General features: G+C 51.7%; 1 long non-coding RNA gene across 1 annotated transcript; it reads left to right on the forward strand.

The window, feature by feature from the left end:
• The first annotated feature begins 9 nt into the window (after window positions 1–9).
• Window positions 10–1,953, forward strand: LOC103607674. Its single transcript, XR_551986.1, has 3 exons — window positions 10–45; window positions 948–979; window positions 1,485–1,953. It is a non-coding gene; the product is annotated as an uncharacterized LOC103607674 (long non-coding RNA).
• Window positions 1,954–7,658: the final 5,705 nt, after the last annotated feature.

The raw sequence follows: 7,658 nt of genomic DNA on the forward strand, positions 1-7,658 counted from the left end.
CGAGATCGCCACCTACAGGCGCCTGCTGGAGGGCGAGGAGCAGAGGTGGGCACAACCCAGCTACCCCAAGAACCCCACTTTCGTAGACCCGGCCACCTTTGATTCCACCATATCTCAGTCTCGGTTTCAAAAACTGGCCCCAAGCTAGACTCTTGGCTCTTTACATCCCAAATCTCAGCAGACTGGAACTTGCACATGTTCCCTTTATCATATAAAGCCAGTGCCACTGTGATGTCCAGAATCTCAGAGGGCCCAGGGCCCTGCTAGGATTGGAACCTAAGCAACCTGGCTCTCAATTCAGGACATCCTCCCATTGTCCCATCCTCAATTCTTTCAAGATTCATACCCTGCCTGGTTTCTAGGAGGTCACCTTCCCTAGGGTAGAGTTGCTGGCCAAACTCTGGCCCTGACCTTGTATGCCTAAGAGGACATTTCCCTTCCTAAAGCTGAGCCTGTCTGGGTCTGCCAGATACAGTTGTTCAGGTTGTATACTGCACAAAGGCAGCCAGCTAAGGGATGAGTGACAGCCGAAATCCATTTCCCTTCCTAAAGCTGAGCCTGTCTGGGTCTGCCAGATACGGTTGTTCAGGTTGTATACTGCACAAAGGCAGCCAGCTAAGGGATGAGTGACAGCCGAAATCCAGCTCATACTCTCCTTGCTAAATAGTGTGCCCTGGAATTGCTGCCAGAAAGGCACCTTTTTTCTAAGTTGCACAAAGGCATAATTATAAACCGGAAGTAGCCCTGAGATGACCCATTCCAGCACGTAGGGAATATTTGATGATCTTTTTTTTTCTTTTAATTTAATTTTATTTTATTTTACTTCTCAAAATACATTATACTTGTTTTTCATGCCCCTATACCCATTCCTCTCCACCCCCTCCAATATCTGATGATCTTCTTCTAATTTCTTTTCTTTTCCCCTTCCCCACCTTTTCCCCCCTCAGGCTGTGTGAAGGTGTTGGAGCTGTGAATGTCTGTAAGTATCTTGAGCCCTGAAAAAGAAAATTTTAGGTTGGGCAACAACAAGGATTTCCGGGTGTGAGTGTGTAGAGACATTGGGAGGAGTGTTTTCAGTAATTGCCCAAGTAAAGGGGAGTAGGTGGTCATGCAGCAGGAAAAACTGAAATTAGCTTACAGGACAAAGCTCACAGCATGAATGGGGTTGGGGAGGTGAAAGATTAACAAGATGTCACTGCAAGAAGGGACCCCAGATGTCACTCAGTATAACCTCCACTTTGTTTGGTTGAGGAAGCTGAGACCCAGAGAGAGGAAAGGACTTGCCCAAGGTCACAAGGCAGACTGGGACTAGAACCCAGGTCTCCTGGCCCCCAGGCTAGAGTTCTCTCCACACCTTCAGAACCACTATTGAAGCACTTTGCATCTTTCCCTGGATGGCTGACAAATCAGACAGACCAAAGAAGGAAGGTAGCTGGATGGGATCGCCACCAGCCAGGCCGCCTAACCCTGTTGTTGTTCTGCAGGTGTCAGCAGCTCCCGGGGTGGCATCGTGTGCGGGGACCTCTGTGTGTCAGGCTCCCGACCTGTGATAGGCAGTGCCTGCAGTGCCCCCTGCAGTGGGAACCTGGCAGTGAACACAGGCATGTGTGCACCCTGCGGCCAGGGGAGATGTTAGGTTGCCCAGGAGAGAGCCAAGGAGGCCCCTTCTGCCACTGTCCCCACCCCCAGCTGAGAACAGTGGTGCATCGGTGGCTTTTCCCCTTGTGTTCTGAGAATACACCACCTGGCTCATTCCCACCAGCCACTCCTCTGCTCATCTTGTCCTGCTGGAAAGGGACCTGCTGCCCGGGAATGGACCCATCCCTTTCCCCATCTTGGCCTCCAGCCCCTCCCAGGGAAAAGGGTTTCTTACCCTGGGAGGAGCATGGTGGGACTGCTTCCCATGCCTCTCTGGCCTCTCATCTCCCATTTCCAATAAACTGGGTGACCCACTTTCTGTGCTGTGTTGTCTTGCTTTCTTGGAGCAAACCCAGGTCCACCAACTGGTGAGCACCGCAGCCCAGCAATATGGCCTTAGGACAAGGGTCATTCTAACCTGTTGTCAACCAGGACACCTGCAGAGCCTGTCCCCAAATAATGCCATTGTCCCTGACCAGGCAGTGCTGACTGTGCTCCCAGAACCTTTTGCCCAAGTCACACCTGTCAGTCAGGGGTGGTTTGGGGCTTTGTTACTCCAACTGGTACCATATGAAGCTACGGGGTATGCTGGAAGGCAGCGTGTGTGTGTGTGTGTGCGTGTACTGCATGTGTGTATGTGTGTGTGTGCCCGTGTAGTTTTAGTCCCTTCCCCACACACACTCCTTTCTTTTCTTGGCACACCTTCACTCTGCTCCCCACCCGCCACCCCCACACATGTATCACAGCAGCAACCACCACAAGTGCCAACAGCCACCATCAGGGTGCCACCTTGGACCCCACCCCACCCCACTGTCACTGTCGTCCCCATGCTGCCCACCAAACAAGGGGAAGATGACACCGCTCCTTCCCAGCCTTCCCCCCATACACATATGCTCCTCTTCAGCCCCAGACAGCCCTCTCAAAAGCCCTGTAGTGGGGTAGAGGACACCATCTAATCACTTTCCCCTTCCCAGCCTTCCCCCCATACACATATGCTCCTCTTTAGCCCCAGACAGCCCTCTCAAAAGCCCTGTAGTGGGGTAGAGGACACCATCTAATCACTTTCTCACCTGCCCCCCACTCACCACCTCATCCCCAGATCCCTCAGAGTGTCAGCCCCAAGGCTGAGATGGCTCCTGTGCCCCCTGGAAGGACCAGCCCTGGTAGTTCTTGAAGGCTGCAGCCACGTTCTCTGCAGCCCGTCTCCTTCCTCGCTGCCCCTCTCCATTCCTCCTCTTCGCCTAGCCCTACTCCAGCCCCTGACCTTTCCCACCCATCTCACCACACTGCCCTTGGAGGATCCTCCCTCACCTGCCCCCCACTCACCACCTCATCCCCAGATCCCTCAGAGTGTCAGCCCCAAGGCTGAGATGGCTCCTGTGCCCCCTGGAAGGACCAGCCCTGGTAGTTCTTGAAGGCTGCAGCCACGTTCTCTGCAGCCCGTCTCCTTCCTCGCTGCCCCTCTCCATTCCTCCCCTTCGCCTAGCCCTACCCCAGCCCCTGACCTTTCCCACCCATCTCACCACACTGCCCTTGGAGGATCCTCCGCCTTCCCTCACTCCCTCTCCAAATCTCTAGGCCCCTAGGACCCAAGCTGTAGGGCCCCTGTCACCTTCTCTCCCTCCTGCTTCCTGACCTGAGTCTTGGGCTCAGGCCAGCCTCTCAGTCCTCCCAGGCAGCCTGCTCACTGGCTCCTGTCCCTCACCCATGCAGCTTACCTCGATCACTAATGTGCCCCCCGACCCTTCTCTCACCTGCCTGTACCCTCTCCCTGGGCAATAACTTCAGCCTTGTGCCTTCAGTTGCTGTCCATGGTTAATGTCCTCCTTGGTTAAAATCCTCCAACTGGGCGCCAGAGTCCTGATGACTCTCCTCCCACCCTCGCTCCTCAGCTTCAGACCCACGTGCCTGGTTCCCACAAGACGCCTCCACCCAGCAGTCCTAGACACACTTCGAGCTCAACAGACCTTCCAGCCTAACTCACCACCTCCCATCCTCTCAGCCAGAGTCTCCTCCTACCTCCCCATCAAGATCAACACAGCTGCCCAAGCCAGAACCGATCAGCTATCCTTGCTTTTCCCCCTCAAAATTAATTAACCCTCAAGTGCTTTTCTTTCCTACTCACTACCTCTCTAATCCACCTCTTTCCTCCCTCCCTACTGCTACCACCCATGTCCCGGCCACCATCTCGCCTGCAGTTCCGCTCTTCTCCCCTCCCAATCCCCACTACACGGCAGCCAGAGAGACATTCAGAAAACACAAGTCTGACCTTTCACTGGGTCCCCACTGCCCTCAGGATAAAGACACATAAGTCCTACATGTCTGCTCTGACTAATCTCTCAGGACCCCTCACGGCTCCTCATTCCCCACTAACCCCATCTTTCTCCCATACCCTGGCTCAAAATGCCCTGAACGCCTGTCAGGAGAGGGCTTGAATCAGAGGCTCTCCAGGGGCCTTTTCAGTTGCGACCTTCTTGGGAAGAGACTCTGAACTCTGCTCGGGGATTTTAACACTCCCTTCCCAGGCTTAAGGAGAATACCATGAGGACTGCCAGCCTTGGGATGTCATTGAGGGGCCACTTGGGAGAACCTAGGGAGGCTCCATGCCTCTGGAGGTGACGCACCTTTCTTCCACCCTACCAGTTCAAGGGACCAGGCAAGACTGATGTTATGAACTCTCCATCTGTTAGAGCTTCTGAACCTCTGAGCCCCATCTCCTCCGCCACCACTCCACTTCTCTTTCAAGGAGACAGGTGGCTGCACAGAGCCCTGGGCCATGGTGCTGGGGAGAAAGAGAAGCATAGCTGAAGGATTATTAACCAGGAAATACCAGTTATTTCCCGAAAGAAGTAATATTGAAGCTGAGACCTCAGTGAAGACCAGGAGCCCATTTATTCAATCAACAAATAGTTATTGAGCACCTGCTATGTACCAGGTACTGTTACACAAGCTTGGGTTCATATAAGCCAAGAAAGTAGTCAAAGATGTTTGTCCCCTGTGAAGCTTACATTTCACGGCAAAAAGTTAACCTAAGTAAGGAGTTAGCCAGGATGCAGAGATCTGTTCCAGACACGGGGAATAGCATATGAAAAGGTGGGGCTAGAGAAAGAGCATGGCAACATCCAGGAACTCTAGTGAGTTCAGTTCTTGTGGGGAGGAGTTGGGGACTGCTCTCCAGTGCCTTCTAGAAACTTAAAATATGCCCTTTATTTCTACATTCTCCTCTACTGCCCCCTCCTACCCCAACTCCACTCCACCCCATAAAAGTTTTCTTCATCCAAGGACATTTCTCATCCCTACTTCCAGGCAATTTTCTCATTATCTTCCAGAGGTAGGTGTATGAGCCAATTAACAAGGCCTTCCATGCTTCACAGAGAGCCAATTGCCTCCTCTCTGGAAGTTTCCTACTGGCTGCTGAGGAATGTGAGCCATCTGCATATCAGATCCCTCTGTGCAGGGAAGCCTGAGATAAGGCCAGCCATGGTAGTGTCAATGCCCAGAGTCACAGTCCCTCAGCATCCACCCTATTCTGCATTCAGTGAGCTGGTGGTATCAACCATCATTTATCCTGTGGTTAAACTAACTGAGGTTCCAAAAGGTGAAGGGGCTTGACCACACTCTCTTGGTGGCAAAGTTAGGACAAGAGCCTAAGACCCCAGACTTCCATCCCGTAGTCTTTTTCTACCACTCACTCTGCCTCCTGCTATTCAGAGGCTGAGTGCTGTACTGTCATGATATCACAGTGATAGCAATTACAACAACAAATACCAATTTTTGAGTATCTATTACATGCCATGCTATATTCCAAACTTTTATTTGTACCTTCCCATTTAATCCTCCTGTGGTAGCTATCTTTAGAAATGACCGCCTCAGCAACCCTTGAATCTGGGCTGGCCCCATGACTGCTTTTACCAATAGAATGTGGTGGATCTTCTGTCCCCAGGCCTTAAGAGGACTGGCAGCACATGGAGGAGAACAGAGCCCCTGGCTGTCAGCCCCCACCCCAGCTGAGCTCTCAACCAGTGGCCAGCACCAAGCGCCAGCCAGATGAGTGGAGCCATTTTGGACCTTCCAGTCATCCCAGAGCCCTAGCCAACAACGTGAAGCAGAAGAGTCACCCAGTCAATCTACACAGTCATAAAAAATGTTGTTTTAAGCCACTAAATTTGGGGATATTTTGTTACATAGCAGTATGGAAGAAGTTAGTACCTGGTAGTGGGGTGCTGCTATAACAAAACCTGAAACCTGTAATATTGGCTTTGGGAGCAGGTGTCAGGCAGAGCCTGAATGCCCTCAAGGAGACACATGAAGTCTAATGGATGGTAAGGAAATTATCATTAGATGCTGATGAAAAGGTCTAGGGATAGGGGCTGCTTCTTATAACTGCAACTCCTGTATTCTTTAGCGTTCTTGCTTTTTGCTACCCAATCCATCATTCCTCCAATCCTCTGTTGTAGTTAATAACTTTTTATATTAAACTTTCTCTGTTCAAATTATTGTCTTCTGATTGGACAATGACTGATACACAACCCTTGGCCAACAACCCCAGCTGAGCTCCCAGCTGGTGGCCAGCACCAAATCTAGCCAGCCATGGGAGTGAGGACATTTTAACATCCTAGCACCACGGACAACATCATGAAAAGGAGAACTGCCCAGTAAGCCCACAGAATCTTGAGAAATGATAAAGTATGTTTTAAGTCTCTCCATTTGGAGTGATTTGTTATGTGCAATAGATATTTAAAACACCTCCCTACGACCCAGCAGGTATCAGTATCCCATGTTACACATGAAGAAGCTAAGGCTCGGCACGTATTAGTGACTTGCCCACAGTTACAACGGAACTGGTAAACAGCTGAACCAGCATGCAGACATAGGTCTTTACTGTATTAACAAAGCCCTTTCAAACATAATCCTTCTTAGGGAGCTAGAAGGATCTTAGGAATACTGTCCAACCTCCCTCATTCTACAGCCAGGAAACTTAAGCTCCAAGGGTGGACCATACATGTGGCCCACAGCACTTAGGACCCTGAGTTAGAAGCCCGGTTCTCTGCACCGTCAGCCCGGTGCTCTTCCTCTGCCCCACTCTGCTTCTCTCACACACCTCTCTTCCATTCCACCCCACCCATTTCCTCCTGCACTGTGCCCCTGGGGGGAGGGGAGATCACCATAGTTGAGAACTCCTAGGAGACATTTCGCCAGGTCTAGAGACATCTTTGATTGTCACAATTGGGGGTGGGGGAGTACTAGTGGACAGAGGCCAGGGATGCTGCTAAACTTCCTGCAAAAGGCTCAGGACAGCCCCACAACAAGACTTATCCAGTCCCAAACTGTCAATCATGTTGAGGTTGAGAAAGCTTGGTCTAGAGAAACCCATGACCCCACAGGATTCCCTCCTTCCTTGAGTCTTCCCTTGCTTTCCCCAAGGCCTGGGCTGCTCAAGGACAGGTGGACAGCATCCACTGCAGTCATTTCCACCCACTAGAAAACAGCGAGGTGCATGGAGAGTTCCCGAGGGCTTCTCTGGCAGGGAGCACCTTGCAAGGACAGCCCTGGAGTTTTCAGGACTCTGAAGCACCAAGTTTGATTCGCTACAATTAGTTTATTGGAGACACAGAGTGAAACAAAGACAAACGTGCAGGCAGTTGGGTCATTGGCTTTTTAGAAGCTTCTGCAGGCAGCCCTGGAAGGGAAGTGCTCTCCCCTTCGGGTCTCTCCCTCACAGAGTTCCACGGAGACGACCATCAACGTTCCTGTCTCCATTCCGCAGGCACGTAGGCAGATTCCCAGAGAGTACAGACAGAGATACAGAGATTCTGGGGCCTGCCCTGCTCCTCCAACCTTGGGGAAAGGAGACAGGCAGGACCAATGAATCCAGCAAAAAATAGAAGGCGGCAGAGAAGGATGGATCCTCAGGGCAACAAATTAACTACTAGGAAAGACTACAGAAGGGGATCAGGGCGCTTGGGGCGCCTGGGGGACGGCGCCCAGAGGGAAGCAAGCAGGGAGGGCTTGCAGAGTGT

This window comes from Galeopterus variegatus, unplaced genomic scaffold (genome assembly GCF_000696425.1).
Source record: "Galeopterus variegatus unplaced genomic scaffold, G_variegatus-3.0.2 Scaffold7624, whole genome shotgun sequence".
Classification (NCBI taxonomy): Eukaryota; Metazoa; Chordata; class Mammalia; order Dermoptera; family Cynocephalidae; genus Galeopterus; species Galeopterus variegatus.